The sequence below is a fragment of the Melanotaenia boesemani genome, chromosome 1, assembly GCF_017639745.1.
Source record: "Melanotaenia boesemani isolate fMelBoe1 chromosome 1, fMelBoe1.pri, whole genome shotgun sequence".
Lineage (NCBI taxonomy): Eukaryota > Metazoa > Chordata > Actinopteri > Atheriniformes > Melanotaeniidae > Melanotaenia > Melanotaenia boesemani.
The window spans coordinates 9060261-9081174 of record NC_055682.1 but is presented as its reverse complement, the minus strand read 5'-3'; the positions used below and the strand labels follow the sequence as shown (position 1 = coordinate 9081174).

The 20914-nt window shown below is 38.1% G+C and overlaps 1 long non-coding RNA gene across 1 annotated transcript; it reads left to right on the top strand.

Moving 5' to 3' along the window:
* Positions 1 to 5976: 5976 nt before the first annotated feature.
* LOC121645700 lies at positions 5977 to 20334 on the top strand. Its single transcript, XR_006011495.1, has 3 exons — positions 5977 to 6139; positions 6691 to 6692; positions 20323 to 20334. It is a non-coding gene; the product is annotated as an uncharacterized LOC121645700 (long non-coding RNA).
* Positions 20335 to 20914: the final 580 nt, after the last annotated feature.

The window sequence follows — 20914 nt, the reverse complement described above, 5'->3', positions numbered from 1 at the left end:
GCTGTTCTCTCAGATCTGCTGTGGTTCACAAGCTTATAAATATGAACTACTTTTGTTAGCAGCTTCAATTAAGAATTTTTTTTTTAGATTCTGGCAGGATTGGGGTGTAAGGAGTCGGCAGAGGATAAACAGGCAGTGATGTCATTGGTATTGCATTTTAAGTAGCATGTTACCCCTAAATCTGACATGAATAATGGGAATTTCAAGTTTGTGTATTGCTGATAGAGGGAAGGATTTTCATACCTGTTGTATTTCATTTAATTTACTTTAACAGAAGTTATTTAAAATTATGGATTTACCAGAAATTAGTGATGTGCTGATGACACTAAAATATTAATACATCTGAAACCAGCTTTTTATGTTCTAGAATCAATATTTTTGTTAGAATATTTTAGTCATTTGGGGTAAATATGGAGTGTATCACAAACTGGAAGACAGTGTAAAGAACTATGATATCAGGATCTTGTGTAAATTATACTCAGTCGTTAGGAACTACTTTTTCTTCTGCCAGTCACCGTCACATGTGAAATAAGGCACAGTGTAGCGGCACAGCAGCGTGTGGATCACTCAGTCTGTAACATCACATGAGGAGCTGAACAGCAATGGTTTGCTGTATGATGTGTGTGGGAAGACATTGAGGTGCTGTAGGAACACCACAAACCTCCTCTGAGAGTCAATCGTAATACAATATGTAATGATATTATGAAGAGAAGGAAGAGGAGAGGTGCTGCAAGAGTGAGACAGACATCACCTTTGGAGTCCTTCGATGCTTCAGCCGATTTATCAGGGATGCGACAACCCCACTTTTAGGTTTAGCTTACATCACTAATGACGTTAACATGATCAGTTAAGTCTTGTGGAAATGCTGTAGGGTGATTGCTGATACAGTCACAGGGATCTAATGAGTCAAGACCAGATAAATATTTGCTTCTGCATGTCCCCTGCAACCATGAATTGGAAAAGGAAGGTAAGAAAATAGATAAATCAATAGATTTTTGGTCCTGTCTGATATTTTGTCCCCTAGTGTTCAATGAAGGGAAATGCATCTTCAACTTTAAGTAGAAGGAAAAAACAAAAAACAAACAAACAAACAAACAAAAAAAAAAAAAAACATCACTTCAGCAATTGGAAAGGCTTTATCCTGTAGTTTTTCCATATAGTTTTATGCAATATATGCAGACAGGCAAATTTAAAATAACAGAGTTTTGCAGGAATTCTCACTGGCATGGGCTTACTGGTGACTGGCATGCCAACATTCATACTTGGTTGTTACAAGGTTGCCAAGTAGTCATTCTAAGGGAACATAAATGTCTAAGAACCATTTAATAATAATAATAATAATAATGATGGATTAAATTTATATAACGCTTTTCAAGGCACCCAAAGCGCTTTACATTGTATCCATTATTCATTCACGCCTTACTCATACCTGGTGATGGTAAGCTACTTGTGTAGCCACAGCTGCCCTGGGGCAGACTGACGGACACATGGCTGCCAATCCACGCCTACGGCCACTCCAACTATTACCAAACATTCATCCACATTCATACACCAGCAATGCCAACAAATGTCATCCTCGTTCTTTTCCAGTCTACATGTTGCTACTCTTCAGAAACTAAACATGCACCTACATAGTTGTAAGACAGTTTATCTGTGTATAATAATATTATCTGTGTATTATAATCGAATATAACAATCATGGACCATGAAAGTAAGCAAATGCTATTTTCACTGTGAAACAGGAATTCACCAAGAAACAACAAAGCCTCGATTAATTATACTCTGAAGCATTTTTATTGTCAAATTTACTTACCACTATTCAGAAAAAGTGATGCCAGGCTGATCGAAGCATGGCACGATGAAAGATCCCATGCATAAAACTGAAATACATCCAAGCAATGAATAATAACAGCTACTTGTGAATCATAATAACATCTAAAGGTGTGAATATCCCTTAATGTGCAAACTCATAAAAAAATGGGCGTTTGTGATTTTGATTGATGATATGATCAAGAGACAATCTGCCCCACTATCATCAGCCCATCAGTGATGAGTGGGATGAAGGCAATATAGATGGCAGAGCAGTCACTGATGCAATTTATGACTTTGGACCTTTTGTTGAAGATGTAGGTGCATACAGATAACTGTCACAGACTGAAGCATGTACACAATGTAACATCTGTTTGCAATGCATGGTTATATTATTGCTGATTTAATTTTGTTGTGTCTCTATGACACTGGTGCTTCTTTGTGTAGCAGGTTTAGAATATACTGCAGAATTCCCAGTAGGTTGTCTGTCTTACCAAGTTTGGAATAATTTCATAAAGTGTAGTACCTGCCCTGGCACAGTGTAAGGAAGGCTGCTGCTGCTTTTCTAAAAAAATGTTTTGGCTTTTAAAAGATTTTGACTGTGACAAAGTTTAATATAGAACAGGGATAACCAACTTCAGTCCTCAAGGGCCACTGTCCTGCAGGTTTTAAATGCTTCCCTACAACAACACACTCTGGAGTTTGGCATCCCTGATGGAAAAAGTAAAGGCACAAATTCTACCAAGATTAACAAAAAGCTCACATCCATCTCACTTAGCTCTCCCATTTCCATATTACAATTTTTGTGACTTTGAAATGATAAAGACAACGTAACAGGTATTCTTTGTTAGAGATGCCAATTATTCTTTCAGAAAGATGCTGCCTTCATTTATATTCTTTGATATAGTTAAAATGAACTACGCTGTGTTCTAGATCACTGTCACCAACCGATTCGAGTTATTGCCTAATGTGTCTGCAAGTGTTCTCAATGTTTTTTAACTTCATATGGACAGCTCCACAACTGACATGATGCTCAGGCTGAGAGAAAAGAATTTGTGTATTAAATCTGCTAATAAGTGTTGTGTAAATGTTAGAACTGTACAATTTCCTTAAGGATATAGATGGCAGATCTTTGATGCAGTAAATAGTTTACCCCTGGTCATGCATGAGTCACACTGCACAGTGACTCACAACAGGGAAGAGAATCACAGATATTTCTGGCAGTAATATGAAGCTAATGTTTGCATTAGGACATTGTTTCAGATTTGATTTGTTGTTATACACAAAAATACTACAGAGGTTTTATGTTTTCTTAGGGACATTTGTTCTATCTTCTATGTCTGCAAATTTAACATTATATGATGGTATATGAGGATTGATCATTTTCTAGTTAGCAAATAAGAGTAAAAGGATGGCATGCTTACACACAGCCACAGTGGTGTGGACATGCTGTCTGAATATGGCATATATCTTTATGTCATAATATGGATAAATGTTTTGGAAAATTCTATTTCTTACTGGTGAGTTTTGTTTTAACCTGTCTGACTTTCTGTATTTCCTCCCTGCTAGCACAAAACTTGGCATAGATAAATGATGAATGGTGAATGGAAAAAAAAACAAAACAAAAAACAAAAAACAAAAAAAACAAAACTTGACATAGAGTTGATTCATGACTGTCTCTATCATTTTAAGGGTAGAAACAACCTGCTCACTCTCACTGAAGGAGGGATCCTTATAGAGGATACAGTCAATGACAACAAAGGCAAAACAGTCCTTATGGTTCCTTTGTTCAGCAAGCAGATACTGAGACGTAGCTGTAGATATGTATAAGTTAACTCAGTGTGTAGTGACTGATGATCACAGGCATGTTTCGGGTGTTATGAGCTAGCATTTGCGTGTTGACGAGAGCTTGTCTGTGCTTTTGTAGCTGAGACCATGCTTAACTCTGGTACACATGAGGTTTCACTTGCTAAGATTTGTCATAGTCTCTGGTACATTCAGAGAACAATGTAACAATATTTCTAACACCTTTTGCATATGTGGTCCTCATGTTTATTTCTCTAGAAGCAAGTTGAATTAAGTCAAATTCACCTTCACCGACCTTTGAAAACTACTGATAATAAAATGCAAAATGCCTTCATTGAGTTGCCGCTGACTGACGTATCTCAGTCTCCTTGGATTGCATTTGCTTGAGAAAGTTGTCTTTCTTCTTTATCTGTATGTGTATTCTTATCAGCTTTCAAATATGCCAAGCAAAGGAACTGGCACATTTTAATTAATAACTGATGCCCACGAGGGAGTCTGGAATTCATTCAGAGGCCACATGATCTTGACAAGCCACAAAAATTGAGAAAGCACTGTGAGGATAATTTTCTTTGACTTCTCAAGTGCTTTTAACACAGTTCAGCCTGAATTGTTATGTAAATAAAGTTCCTTAAAATAATTTAGAAATTAGCTTCCTGGATTTATGACTGCCTAACAAAGAAATCACAGGTTATGAGACTAAAAGGGTGTGTGTCTGTGATGGTGGTCAGCAGCACAGGACCTCTCATGATTTGTCACCTTTAAAATATAGTATAACTCTCAGTCGTGTTGTTTCACTGTCTTGTCTTTAAATTTGTGAGATGGTGTGAAAACAATCATCTAATCTTGAACACCAACAAAACAACAGAGACAATGGTAAATATAGGAAGTAAGCAAAGCACTGTTTATATCCTGGGAGTTGTGAGTTGTGGAAGACTACACACACCTGGTAGGTTAGCTAGTTCAACAACAAACTAGACTGGAAATGCTACACAGAAGTCATCTACAATAAAGAAGGGAGCAAACTATAGTTCTTGGAGAAGCTAAGATCCTTAAATGTCTGCACCAAAATGTTGCATTTCTTGTGCTGTGTAAAGTACAATCAGTTTGCAGCCATCTGTTGGAGGATCAGCATCAGAGCCAGAAACTTAAATAAACTAGACAAACTAATCAAGAAGGCTGGCTCTGTGCTGGGAACAACTCTGGGGCCTCTGGAGTTGATTGTAGAGAGAAGAATGCTGCAGAAGCTGCAGAACATCATGGACAATTCTTAGCCTTTTTAACACAGTGAGGAAATAACAGTGTGCTTAGCGAAAGGTTTCACTGTAAGACAAACAGGTAGGGAGATCATTCCTGTCAGCAGCACATTGTCCTCCAGGAATAGTATATAATAGTTCTGGAATAGTAGACTGCCGATTTGTTTTCGTTTAATTTCTCTTTTTCATTCAGTTTCTTTTATTGTATTTCAACTAGTTTGAACAAAGTGGACTTGTAGGTAAAATTCAGGGACAAACCAATTTATCCCATTAGATGGGATGTTCTGTCTAATGTGATGGTTGGCAAACCTGTGGTAAAAGCTGTAAGCCCATTAACAGCATGCTGGTGTCATTTAGCTGATTCTGAAACGCTGGTTTGCTATACGCATGTTGACAAGTGACGTCACGCCCACGTGCTCATTGACCCAGTTTCCAGTTGGAGGGCAAGAAACGTCGGTGCCCTCCACTGTCAGAAGACGTGAAGTTGACAGCAAGTTATGCTGAATCTAAATCTCGCCCTGAAATATTATTAAATCAGTATGGTTAACACGTGTTGCACTGTAGGCTGCACAAATAGACAAAAGGAGGACAGTCATGTCAAATTTCATAGGTTTCCAGCGGATGTAAAACGCCGAAAGCAGTGGATAACAGCCATGAGGAGAATGCGGCTGGATATAAATTCTTACTCTGCTTTGCATGTGTAGTGGGCAGACACTACGTGGCCTTTTAATTTTTCCAAGCAGAGCCACACCTGATGCTTCCGTTTCTTGTCGGTTATCTTCTGCGATGGCATTACGGCACACTTTAAGAAACACACTACGTTCATGCGTTTATTGCTGTGGTACAATATCTGCCCCACATGTCCAGACACAAAGAAGTTATAGCCATCTAGTGACTTGTATGCCTTCATCGCCTCTGCTGTATAAATTCCTGGCGTGTTAATGAGGTAGTTGTACATATCGCCATACTGAACTGGCGGTCATTTCTGAGGACTGTCAACCCATAGATCGTCAGCTATTTTAAATATGTCTGTAAGCTTTTCGTTAAATACAGTTAGCTTTGCACTGTACCTTTCGCGATCATCAGCACAAAGATGATCTAAATTAGTAATACCTAAATCTTTAGTTTTCATTATGAGAACAGATTTGGTCAAAATGACGATATACTTGTACACTACAATGTTTTGGTCATCACGAAAGCAGAGCTTTTTGCCCTCCAGTGTAGTGCGCATGCGCGGGATTACCGGACGTAAATAATAACATTCAACGTGCGTATAAGCACACCCCGATACAAATGTAAGTCACCTTAACTTCCTTTCCTTTATTCTTTTGCAACTCTTTGGTTTGAATGCTGAGTAAAAAGGGGATTTTCGTTGCCATAGCCTATGTTAATAGGAAAATAAACTTAAATGAGGGGGTTTCCATGCAGTGCCAAAGTCAGTAGGACAAAAATCTGACATCATTTTACTTACATTGATTTAAGTAGATATATGAAAACGTTATGCTGTCTTTAAAAAGAAAAAAAAATCCCAGGGTATGTGTGAATACTCACCTTAATTATATCATCTCTTATTCATTGGATAGTTAACAACAGAAAACTGTCCACCAAGTCTAAGACAGCTGAACTCTGCCTTGAATGGAGAAGGACAAAGGCAAATTTACACAACAGGGATAATTTATCTGTCACTTTGCTTTAAACCAAGACCTGTCAACCATGAACTTCAGTTTCACACTGGTAATATATGCAGATGCTGTTACCTGTTTAGATACCAAGCTGAGAGAGGCGAATTATCACAGCGGCTCAGCTTGCAGGGCAAACATAGCTGTTTGTTTGCCTCTGGGATCAGTCTGTTTGCAGTGTTGGGTCATTACCTCGGGAATGCAAAAATGTATCTGTATGACCTTTTTGCAAAGTTTTCAAGTCAGTTGATGCAATCCTAATCCAGAATTGTTTCACTTATGCATATTAATGAAAAAGGTGTTGAGGTCTGTTATAAAATAAAGTCTAAATGAGTTATCGTTAGTTTTCACAGCTAACATTTACAAACCTGTTATACCTTTTCCTTTACTTTGTTTGGGCTGTAAACCATTACATAGACTTTTTTCTGTTCTTTAAACATGTATAAGCAAACAGCAGAATAGTATCTATGAAAATCTTTTAAACTGAAAAGATGTAGAAACTTCAGCATGATTTCATTTTGACGTTGCGTAGGTCCCAAGAGTTCTGGGACATTTCTTGAGCTGAACAGCTATATTAAAGTGGAACATGTCAGTGTCTGGATCTTTGTTTAGTTTATTTTTTAAGGGATCATAGAGTAAATTTCTCTTAAAAATGTGTTTAAGATGATGTCAGATAACTATTTCACTGTCATAAAAAGTTTCACAAACTGAGAGGATGTTTCCACTTTATTACTTGTAAGTCTGATGTAACAAAGATGGGTGCTGAGACCCAATATATCCCATAAAAACACTGTATTTGCATTATGTATCCAGAAAAAGAAAACAGAAATGAGATGTACTTAAGAAAAATGCAAAATGCCAATCCGGTACCTTGTACAAAATGACCAGTTTACTCAGGCCTTTGTTATCATTGGTGTGCACAGAAAGCTGGGGGGCTGCCTCAAGTGAATGTCCACACATCCCTTTTGTTGTCTGGTGAAATGTGACACTGACGACTGAGCAGGGAAAGCGATATCACAGCAGCATCTTTTATCCTGTTTGTCACAGCTTCACCGTTCAGAGCGTCACAGAGAAAAGATTATCAAATACATCTCTCATCTCACCATCACAGCCAAACTGAACTCAATGAATTCTCCGTTGTTGTTATTAATGTGCTGAAATTGGTACATTGATTTGTTACATTAAAACACTGAAACTAGTTATGTAATCAAAAAGAAAAAAAAAAAAGTCTTATTTCATGCCATGGCTTTGCACTTTTTCTTGTGTGGTAAAAAAATAAACAAAAAAAAAAAAAACTTCTTATCCTGCTTCTTTATATCTGAATCCTCCCTTCTGATACATAATAGACACCAAATGACAGCCAAACTGGGGATTTTTATTGATCAGTAGCAACATCAACTTCACACAGCTGCATTGTACTCATTGTGCGCTACTGGGCAGTAAAAACCTTTTTTTTTATTACCCTTTTAAAATAGGTAGGAAATGCAAAGGCCCATCTATTTTCATGGGTTTCTCTTACACTCAATGTTAATGATGAGAAAAGCTACAGAGAAATCAATCCAGGGACTGATACTTGGGTAAGTAACTTGACTAAGGAGGTCCTTTCTTGGACACACAAAGGAGAAATGGTGAGCAGCGATGTAATCAAACAAGGTCAGTGAAGGGCCATATATTTCTGGAACAGAATGGAGTCTGTCACTGGTTTACTAATGGGCTCTTGACTGAAAGCAGAAAGGGATGGGGATTCCTCAGGACTAATTTAGTTTTAAGCAGAGCTAGCAGCTCTGAATATCATTACAAATCTACAATCAATATTGTCATGGGTTGTGCTCGATGTTAAATGTCAGCAGAAATGGGAACACAGAATTTTCAGGCATCATTTGCAATACTGTACACCATGCTGCCTTCTTATGAGTCTTATTAGAGTCCAGTGTTGAGCGTTTTACTAAATGTTGAACACTTTCAGTCAGATTTTCTTTGTTCATTTTGCTTCATTTTTAGAAAAGACCACTGGTGTCTTCTAGAAGGCAATATAGATTTAATTTTACAGCCCCAGTGGCAAAAAAAGCATCATTAGTAATAGCTGTGTACTATACCATGGTGTTTTCCATTTAACACATACATACCAATTTTCCTCTGTGACCACCTCCATTGCTGGTTCAGAGGCTTATCAGCAGCACATCAACCTCAACTCCTCATTCTGCCTCCACATTTGTAGGACACATTTGTAGAAAGGAAAGCACATCAGATTTATTTTAAACAAGCAACGTGAAAAGGGCTCCTCGCTTCTCTGGCAAGATCAAATTCCAACATCTGTCACAGTTTTAAAGTATGTTCTGTGGGTTTCAGAAGAAAATATACCAAAGCCAGTGAAACTAACAGACCAGACTGCTGAAGGTTTACTGAAAGACTTTCACTAAATGAGCAAACTAATTTAATTAAATTAGCAAAATTGTTGTTTCTTATAGGTGACATTCATACAAGTAATATCAGCACCTCATTATTTAGCAGAAGTGTTGGTTTACTTGATATTTTACTGACAAGCCTGTCTAAATCCAAAGCTGTGATAACATTGATATCAGGGTTGATTTTCACCCCAATGTATGTTTTAGTGCAATATTTAACATGTTGTATGCAAACAAGCAATACCTGTACTATGGATATTTTTATGTCACAATCTTGGCAGGCAGAGGCACAGAGCACACAAAAATATGGCCCAGGCCCAGTGCAGAGTTCCTGGAGATATTCCAGCAGTGTCAGAATCAATTTTTTGCCAGATGCAGCTCATCCATAGCCTAATATGGTTCATGCAACAACAAAAAAGAAAATGCTTCTCTTTATAATTCAGACAAAAAGAAGACTGACAAATACAAATACCAAGAAAGGTCTTGGATGATAGTAAATATTGTATTCTATTTCCTGTGTGAGCCAGAATTACTTTAACATTGCATTACTCATGCATTACTGGAAAGAAAAATTTAATAATCTGTGTGATTCTGTTCCATAAAAAAAGAGAAAAGACAACAGGATATTTCAAACGAGACACTTAAATATGTGCATGCAGCCTGGGTTGAGACATCAAAATTACATGAATGACACCAGTTCTTGTCTGAAAGTGTCACTGTGATTCCTTACATGTTCACTCTAAATGTAACATGTCCTTCTTTAGCTGATCTGAGCGTCTTAATGCTTTCCTTACGTTATGTAACGATGCCAGCAATAGTGACTCAAACTTTCTGCACCTGTCTTTCTGTGACAACATGAAGTTTCCATATGAATACAATGTCATCATAACACAATTATGTATTAACTCAATTTTATTAATTGATATCAAGACAGTACTTTGTTGCAGCATCTGCAAAACATCATAAGTAACATCCTGCAAATATTTGTTGCTTTTAATGATTACTTCTGGCAATAAATAGGATTTTGATGACTATCTGATTAGTCAGAACAAAATATATAGTCAACTACCATTTTTAGGAGTTGAATATTTTTGTTTGGGACATGAGGAGAGTTATATTTCACTGCAGAGATGTGGAGGTAATCTTTACAGTGCTGTTAAAAGAATGTTATGGCCCCTTTAAAAGTGAATGCTTATGGTCAGAGGCTGTGTAGTGACTAGAACGAGTTGCAGCACTGTTGAGTGCATGTCTATGTGCATGAGTGAGAGTGGAGCATGTGATCAGAGCAGAAAAAACTGTTAAACACACCTGTTTAGCAGTAAATGCATAGTTTTTGCAACATTTATTACAACAAGCAATAAATGCCAAGCTGATTCCCTGTGTCTGCTTTCCCACTACTTTCTAAAATGAGAGGGGCCAACTCTGAAGCTAGCTGCAGCCCAAGAAGAATCATCTCCCATGTATCTAAAGTTAACAACTGTTTCTGCCGGAGTTTGCACCTATAACAGTAGCAAAAGACCACAGCAGCACAACAGTATTTCACTCTACTAGACAGGGTACGCCTTGGACCAGCTTCCATTTCATTGAAGTGCTAACAAAGAGAGACAAACAACCACTCACACTCACTTCTAGGGATAATTTAGAGTGACCAATTAATCCAACATGCATGTCTTTAGACTGTGGGAGGAGGCCGAAGTACCTGGAAAGAATCCATGAATACATAGGGAGAACATTCATTTTTATTTTTGTTATGCTGCCTCTTGCCAGGTTGTAAATGATAAATAGTTCTCAAATGACTCATCTGGTTAAATAAAGGTTTACATGGAAATTTCACACAGAAAGGCTTGAGCTCACCCCACCTTGCTGAGGCTCGACACAGAAACCTTCTTGCTGTGAGACTCATCATTTTTAATTGGCCTGATTAGTCGACATAAAAAATTTAAATAAATCACTTTCATACTATCAAATACTGTACACAGAACTTAACCAAATATTCATTTTTACTTTTAAAAGACATATGAAATGTGAGTTTGGGGAAAACCATGCCTCTGAAGTTCACATGAGAGAAACCAGGTCACAGACTGAAGTTCTGACCACTGAAGCCCAAAATTAAAGCACATGGTGGAACAGCGCGGGAGCAGCTTATTTCATGGGCTAGCAGCAGACAGTTTCAGGACTTCCTACAGACTAAAGAATGTGTGAAAATGAGAGAAAAGGAAAGTCAGAGAGGGAATGGATGTGTGTGTGGCAGCTAGCTGTTCTAACCTGCTTGTCCTCATATTTCCATCTGTTACACTCTACTTGGTAGCTGTGAAAGAAAGTATATTTCATTCAATAGAAGTTGCGGGGGACCCAGTTGTTATCAGGTTCACACCTGTCCAACAAAACTGCAAGTGGAAACTGACCATGGTCATGTAGTGGAGTTCTGCTCAGTGAACTGCATTTATCCCTCTCAAGTGCTGCTGTAAATTTATAAGGTTAGTTCATTCGTTTCTGTTATTTTCAAAATGTTCTTTGCTTGTCAGCATCTCAAGGAAAAACAGTTGACTGACATTGCACTACTTGCTCTGCTGGTTTTAGCAACTGCATTCATCATGCACTGTAAGGTAATTTTCCATACTTTCATCTACTGAAAGAATTTTGCTTTTTTTGTTAAAATGAGTCAGAGAAAGTGGACTATACTGCATTTCCAATAAAACTGCTTTATGGAGTCGTTGAGCAGCCACTTCACTCAAATTTTATTGCCTTGTATTACACTTGTTACAATATTTTTCTTCCTTTCACAATTTCATGTTACATGTTTTTCTTTTTTTCTGTTACTTTTCACAATTTTCCATTAATGGAAAAAGGTGGAAGGAATTAGCTTGATTTAACATTGGAGAGATTTAAGGACCGCTATAGGTGACCTCTGTTATGTTTTCCTATTCATGTTACCAATAGACCTTCTATATATGTATCACTCTTTTAAAAAAGAACATGCAGCCCTAGACTTTCAAGTCGTAAATGGCAGTGCACTCAGACAGCACATCCTCTGCCAAGGCCAATTTGAAAATCAAAGTATTCATTTTATGCTAATTTAGAGAGAGCAAGCAGACATGGCGGCACATGCACAGGCTGCAGCTTCTCTCTCTCCGAATGAGATGGTGTTTTTCTGTTATTCATCCTGTGAGTTGCAGTGTTTTTGTAAGTCTTTGTTGCATCTACCAGTCTTCAAGGGCACATACAGTCATGAGTTTCTGCTAAATGTTGACCAGACCAGTTCTTACAAGTTAAACTCTGCACAAGTAGAAAAGATACAAAACCACGGTCTGCTCTGGAGGCCTTCTCACCAAACCTCAGCCCTGCGGCTCGCTTACAGTGGAGGTGACACAAGAGTAGCTAGAGGAAGCCAAAGCAAGGCAAGCGCTGCGGTATCTGAGCTAGGCTAAAGACTAGCCCATACAAGGCGGCCAACGTGCGTTCTCTGGATGGTAAACTGGACTATTTACGTCTTCTACGGACAACTCAGAAGGCTGTGAGCCCTGCTTCTGGACAGACGGAGCTCTCGTTGAGGAAGAGAAGACATGCAGCAGAGAACTCTGTTTACATCAGTGATGCCTGGTGACGTGACACTGCTGTGGTCTGCAAACACTGCTCACTTTAGTGTAGTTTATGGTCATTAAATGGCAACCATTCTACCTTCAGAGGGAGTTTACAGCTATAGTGAGGACGCTTTGTTGTTTGTTGTTATTAAATAATAATATGCACAGTATATGGTCTGATAGGGTGAGTATGTATTATTCAGTCATTCTCTGTACCACTTAGTCCATTACGGGTCACGGGTAAGCTGGAGCCTATCCCAGCATTTTAGCAGGTGAGAGGCAGGGTCCACCCTGGACAGGTCATTAGTCCATCACAGGGTCAACACAAATAGGGACAAACAACCATTCACATGCACTCACTATATGGAGAAATCAGAGTGACCAATTAACCTAACATGTATGTCTTTGGACGGTGGGAGGAAGCTGGAGAACCTGGAGAGAACCCACACATACACGAGGAGAGCATACAAACTGCACAGAAAGGCCAACCTCCCCCCCAAGTTTGAACCCCCCCCAGGTAAGGCTGAAACCAGCGACATTCCTGCTGTGAGGTTGCGGTGCTAACCACCACACCACTGTGCAGACCAGGGTGAGTATGTACAGTATATAAATATGTACATAAACATGTATATAAATATGTAAACACAGTTTACATGTGATCATTTGTAAAATCTGACAGGGAGGAAAGACATGCAGCATCTCTCCTTTGACTTCCTAATGACTTTTTCCAGCTTCTTCCTTTCCCTCTCTGTGATGCTGCTGCTCCAGCAGACCAAAGCGTTCAGGATGGCTTATGCCACCAGAGTCATAGAAGGTCCTCAGGAGTGCCCCCTTCACACCAAAAGACCGCAGTCTCCTCAGAAGATAGAGCCTGCTCAGGCCCTTCCTGTACAGTGCGTTACAGTTGTTGTGAGTCCAGTTCCAATTATTGTTTACTGAGCTGATATTAGTACAGCATAAGTCTTCGTAAAACATTTTTCAAGGTGTTCTCCAACTTCTTCCTCTTCAGTTTGTTTTTAAAATGTGCTCCTGTTCTTTCTACTATTCTTCTTTCTATTTCAACTGAAATGACTTCCTTTTCAAGTGAAATTTGTCTCTCACACACACTAATAGAATTCCTTATATACATACTAGTGAAATGTGATTTCAGAAATTTCACTGTAGTGTGTGAATGATTTCAGTATTACGTATGAGAGCATTCCAGTATAGTATATGAGAGGCAGTCTTAGTATAGTGTATGAGAGCAGATTTTAGTATAGTGTATGAGAGGCTTCACCATAATGTGTGAATGATTTCAGTATGAAGTAGGAAGAGGTTTTAGTATAATTTGTGATTGATTTAAACTTAATGTGTCTGTAAGAGGGTAATTCTGAATAATGTCTCAAACGGCCCCTCATACACAAACTCTGCTATCACAATAACATGTAAACTCCTGCAACAGATAATATGGCCTCATGCTAACCGCCAATAGTTCAGTGGCTCTTTAACAGTGCAGTCCCCCAGTTTACACCATCTCAAGTTTATAAACTTATAAACTGTTCTCCTTTCTGTCCCCCTGCAGTAGATTAAAGTTGTCTAGTAAAACTGTAGAAATAGGAAAAGGCGGTGTCAGCCAGGTCTCCATAGACAGAAGGAGGCTGCTCTCTCTGTACTCCCACTGATGTCCCATGAGTGCTGCTTGTACATCTTATTCAGAAGAGATCTTTCGTTTCCCATGATGATGAAGGGGAGAAGAAGTCTGAAGCACCTTTTCTTTTCCTGAACTTTTGTCCTGATGTGGCACCCACAGCGAGTCTTCCGTAGCACCTCTGAGGGGATGTTGTGTCTGTCCTTGGGGAACACTTCAGCGCTGTGCAGTGCAACCAGCTTTTCCTTACTGTGAACAATGCATGCAGGGGACCCTATGTACATCATTAATTTGGGTGATTTAGTTGAAAGAAACAGTGAATCTGAAGAGAAACAGCAAATTTGTGTACAAATAAGTATAAGGCTTGTGTACAAAATATTAACAGAAACAAGGCAGAGCAAAAGTTAGAGGGCTGCGTCCACCTGCTTAATTTATGTTTTACATATTTTGAAACCTTCCTACTTTGTTGTTGCTGCATGTTTATAGAGAGTAAGTATTATGTTAGGCGTTGTTTTAATGCTGGATTTCCATTAACTTACTTTTATCCCTTTGTTTAGTGGAGCCACAGCCAACAACTGCTTTATGTGTGACTAAGTGATAGTGCTATGTAAGTGTATCAGTATACTTTATTACGTATTGCATCAGTCAAAATGTGTACAACCTTTTCACTGGTGTAAATGGTTGGTCAATAGTTTGATACCTTTCTGCTGCATTTTGTTGATATAAATCATGCATTTGTTATATTATTCACATTGGAAGGCTGCATTGGGAATCAGGGTTGCGGCAAATCTTAAAGGAGCTTTCAGTATTGTTCAGAAAGATTGAAGAAACAGTTGTGTACATGGCTCTGTTGTTGAGTTCATTATGAAAAAGTGATTTGTATTTGCACTAAATTTAGGGGTTTATTATTTGCCCACATGCCACTGCTCAACCATAAATCATGAAGCTTGGCCTGGTGGTTTTTGCATAATTTAGCTTATAAGTAAACCATGACCTAAACAGGTCCCTCTTGAAAATGAGACCAATGTTCAAGTAAAATTACCTGTGCAAATGAAGGTGCAATGAAAAGCGTTGATGCATTTCTAAACCAAAACACTGAGCAGTCAATCTATCAGTTTTCATATTTGTTATATTTCTTTCCTGTAAAGCAAATGTAACTCTTTTATTAAAATTGGTACTGTCATTGTAAAAAAAAAAAAAAAAAAAAAAATCAGAAAACAATCATAAAAAGGAAGAGATGCAAGCTTAAAAAAAGTGGTAAGTAGGTCTTCTTTTTTTAGCAAGTAATCATTCTTGGAAAGAAGTGTGGCACAGGGTCGATTGCTGGGCAAACTTCAATATGAAAACAAGTGGTAAGAAATCCCATGGAGTTTATCTCTTATGGTCCAATGGGAAATCACTCTGTGCTTTACCTGGCCTCTTTCTTAAATCCACCTTTTTCATTTTCCTCACAGATTCAGTGCTGTAGAAGGTTGTTGCTGGCTTAAGACACTCAGGATTATGTCGTAGTGAACGTTTATTACTGTGAGATGAGAGGACAGTTTGTTCTGCCCTGGAAACTGAGACCTCAGTTCATGTACAACAGCTTTATAATCCAGAAATAAACATTTCCTTCTTTAAAAAAAAGAGGGACCAGCCATGCAGAGAAGCTGAGGATGTGAAAACGCTGTTAGGTTTGATTACTGCACCCACAAGGCTGTTGATATTTCTATAAATGTCAAAGAAGGACTAATCCTCCCTTGTAGTTTAGCTTTTGAAAGGTGCTGCACTTGTCAGTTTCAATAAAATAAGTGTATTCGTTAGGGTCCAGTTACAAGTGACTTTGTTTGATTTAATTTTTTTTACTAGAGCTTTTTTCTGTCTTTATTTCTTTCATGTTTTTAAATGCTTCAATGTACTTTTTAACTCTTTCTCTGCACCTTGCTGTAATCCTCTTGTTTTTTGAAAAGTTCTTTCAATTGTCTTATACATGAAAAAGTGCAATACAAATATACTTGCCTTATTCCAGTTTTAAAATGAGAATACAAGTAAGTAAGTAAGTATGTAAGTAAGTAAATAAAAACATAAATAAGAAGCGTTGCTTTAGGATGGTAATATTTTCATTGGTGTTCTCCCGTCAGTTTACATGCTCACAAGCCTCACTGTCAATGGCAACTTGAAGATTATGGCACGAAGTAATATACAGAAGAAGCACGAATGCAAACAGCATCAGTGAAAAGTGCCAAGAGATGCTAACAGAAACTGCTATGCTGTAGGCCCTCCATGTTCAGGTGAACAGACACCTGCTTCATTTTAAGAGAAGCATATAATTAACTGGATGTGTCCAGTTAGCTATAACTGAAGAGAGCCTACAATTACAACTCTTCTGCAGGAGAAAGCTAATCAGTCTTTGTCGTCCCACTCAGGTGAGGTGTACAGGTTAAGGCGTGAAGACTCTGAGAGCCCTGCTGACGATGTAGAAGGGTTTCCACTAGTGTGGTTGCTCTATGGAGCTATGCAGCGCCTACGACGGTGACGCAGATACAGACACCGCACGAGTATAAATCCACCTTCAGGGTCAGCACCTTGAAGCACTGCATGACGAAGCTACAAGTACTGAACAAAGAAAATACCAGAGGTAGACCAAGGAGGGGTACAGGATAATCTGCCATCTTGGATGGGTCAACTGGCTAAAGCCCCGGACAATGGTAAAAGGATTATGAGAACCAATGCGGAAATTCATAAGGCTAAAGCCAACAGAAGATGCATAGCCTGGTGAAGATTTTTTAAGAATGTGTGTGGTATCAAAATTCACCAAGGAAAGACCAAGTGCAAAAATCTGGGTCATAGATTGATTTGTCAAGGTGGATCGTCAGTCGGTGGAGGAGGACCAGGGCCAGGAATCAATCCACAGTGCCCTGCACCTCCCTGCTCAACCTAGTCAGAGCACAGGAAGGAACGATGAATCTGAAAGTCCAAAAGACTTGAAGAAGAAATCACACTTAAATTTACCACCAGCAGCAGATGGGTCAAAATGCATGAAGAGTTGAATACCATCCTGAAAAACATTTTCAAAGGAGGTGCAGCATAGAAGATCGAGACAATGGTGGGAATCATGTATTAGATATGCTACCCCCAGACCACCAGCAGGGCCTAACAGGAGACAGCTTCACATTAAAGAGCTACAAGATGAACTAAAGATACTTAAGAAAATGTGGTGGAAAGCAAAGGAAAGAACAGCCCTGAACGAGATCACTTCAGAAAATAGAAGAAGGGCTAATTCAGCTTTGGAGAGCTGAGACAATCAGGGAAAAACAGAGGGAAAAGCATCGAAAGAGGAAAGCATATATACGGTTTGAGACAAGCTATGATATATATATATGTTTTTTTTTTTTTGGAAGTTTGTCATTTCTAATGTGGAAAATTGATTTTAGTGTCTAATATTAAAGTGTACATTTTTAATTCCTAAAAACATACAGTATGTCCCTCTGTTGTACTCTGTTGCCCTGAGGCAACAAACCCATTTTTGGCCAGATCTTCACTAGTCATTCCTTTAATTGATGCAAAGTACTGTAAAGACGAAAGACTGATATCTGATAAAATGCATTAATTTGTCAAATGGTGTTTAGTCTGCTGAATCCCTGTTTGCAGACTTTTTCAAAGGAAACAACTTTGCCATTTTGCTTCATGAAAAGAGTCTGAAGACTTCATTTCCCAGCCCTTTTCTGTCTTGGGAAGAAAAATAAATAACATTAACAGGTGAGTAAACCTTCATTTTTCTTCACTGCATTTTATTTGCTAATTAGATTATATAAAAAAAAAACTCATTAAAATACAATTGTTGCCCTGCAGCAACATCATATCATTATAGGAAATTGCGTAATTACCTAGAGGTAACAGTGAACCAATATGGAATCACCATGGCAGCATGAAATTTTGGTAGTGTGTGTTTAGGTAAATATCATGTTGAAAAGCACACTATAATTTTATTTAGTTTTTTTTTTTTTTTCTTTTTTTTACAATTTAGCAAACATAAATTTAATGTTGGCTGCAGTAAAGTAAGTTCAGGCTATTACTATCCTCTGCAGTCTACTATTACAGTGAAGTTGAGGCAGTGCCTTCACATCCTGTTTGTCGGGATGATACCAACCATTGCCCTATTTGGGTGGACAAAAATAGCATGTAAAGAATGTAAGGGTATAATGAAAGTGTTGTGTGCATAGCATGTCACCCTCACTCAAAAAACAAAAAAACAAAAGCATTGTGCAGCACCTAACTAATGACGATGCATGACAGGAAAACACAGGAGCCTGACAGGAAAAGTTCACTGAAATAAAGCAGTTTCTTGTTTTGCAAATGGTTATGATCTTTGTTTTGATGCAGTTTGTTTGTTTCAAAGTGTGAAGAAGTTTAACTTAAATAAAAAAAAAAGTAAGTATGAGGTGTATTTAAAGACTGCAGCTTTGGCCATTAACCTATTCTACAAGTAATTCATGCCGCCTCAAAGTGGGGTCAGTGTCCCTCTTCTTTAAGTTTTCTAAAAAAATTAGCATGGTAAATCTTGCAAAATCTTACTGGCAGAGAGGTAAAAAGCACTGAAAGCATAATTATGCTTCTAATCTCTGCTTCTAATACATAACCTCAGCCATCAATATACATTTAATTAGAGCTGATTCATTAAGAGAAAACTGAGATTAATTATTGTTATTGTGACATTGCTGATGTTGATAAAGTAAGATACAATACATACAAACCACATGAATTCATAATCCACATGAAAGATGCGATTACAGTGTCAGTTTGAAACGTGAAAATGAAGGTTGATGATTGATCAGCAGAAATCTTTCCATGCAGGTTAAAATCTCAGTCTTTTCATTCAGTTTCTAACATATTCCTCATCCCTATTATGCTCTTATCTCTGTCACCGAGGTGGCAGAGAAATTAAATTACTTATCTCCAACTTCATTAACTCTCTTATCTTTGCAGAGGCGCATATCAAACATAATTTTTCTTAAACATCTTCTCCTAATTTCAGCCTTTTTAAGTGGAAGATATTTCAGCAAGGCACCAGAGAAATGGATGAACAGTTTAATGTGGGTAAAAATTGAAACCGTCTTTTCATTTGCTTTACAATTTGAGTATGTCGATATTATAACCAGACAATAGATTTTAATACATTCTTTTTCTGCTCTGCATTTCCTATCAAAAAATTTCCACGTTTTCACAACATGCTTTAACCTTGTTTTAACATGATCAAATATTATGCAACTGTTTGTTCAAACAGCAGAATCTCACATGTCTAAACCCATGCACGGAGAAGAATTTAATCAAGCCGATACATTTCTGTGATCTGCTTTTTTGCACACCGTTTCCTTATTCAAGCCAAGCCAACTTTATTTATAAAGCACTTTAAAAACAGTAAGTACTGACAAATGTGCTGAACAATAAGAATACATAAACATTCATATATATGACACCAAATGGAAACGGGGTATGTGACAAAACTCATCATTCATCAAACTCATCAAAATTCATCATTATAACAATAGCATTACGCTTCCATAGATTTTGTTCTGGGACATAAACCTGCATAGTAGCACAATTTGAACATATAATTATCTGCATAACTTCACAGTTGCTGCTCCATGTTGCTTCATTGTCTTCAGTTTTTCTTAATATATTTACCTCTCATCTGTATTGATGAAACCAGTCACTACAGTTTACACTTTATTTTTATAAAAAGATAGCATTATTTCAGCTCCTACCTCAGCGTTCAGCCTGTCATCGTCTGATGTAGTTTCAGCCAATACTATAGTAGGAATAAAGGTGCAAGGCAGAGCCAGCTTAATCAGTGCTCACATAAAATAGCCACATTTGGCTTGAGAGAGGAAGCAGTTGAGATCCTCTGTCATGGTCTCAGCCTGAAGTGTGGCTTTCCAAGCCATGTCTGAAGGCATCTAATATTCAGCAGTAATTGCTGATTTTCCCCACCTGTGCTACTCTACATTTAAGCAGAAGTCTATCCTATTTCCATTGTCGGGTCATCTGAGTTTTCTCCTGTGTGCATCCAGCTGTGCCTTGAGGTTTCTATTTTTTTTGTATGTAAGTTATTTATTTTTACCTCCTTGGATTCCTGAACCTGCCTACCCTGAATCTTTAGGGAAACCTTTCCCAGTTTCCCAGATATGTGTTCCCAAAAGACAGGGTTGGGTTCTCGGACATTGCTCAAGCTTGTCTGTTTTTCCACCCCATTGACATACTGGGGCCCAAAAATACACAGCCACTTCAGCGTGTTTATGGAGTTTTCAAGCATTATATTTAGAATTTTTTATCACTGGGTTTACAGAAACAAAGTTATTAATGGTGTTATTTTAAAAAATCAGAATTTGGCCCTGGGGGAGAAGCTGATTTTGGTCATGTCATGTTTGCCTTGTCACAGCAGTGAACAAAATCCACCAAAATAACAATAATAATAATAATACATTTTATTTGTGGGTGCCTTTCTTGACACTCAAGGTCACCTTACAGGATAAAACACAAGAATAAAACAAATCGATAAATATACTCATAAATTAAAGGATGCATAAAACAATAATAAAAAAGCAGTGTGAAATATTACAGTGAGTATGCCAGTTTGAACAGATGTATGACAAGACTGTGAACGAGTATGGCGGCGGTCTGAGGGGTGAGGGAGGGGCGGAAGTGGTTGACATTGCGAAGGTGAAAATATGCTGACCGGGTTATGTTATTGATATGTGATGTGAAAGACAGAGTG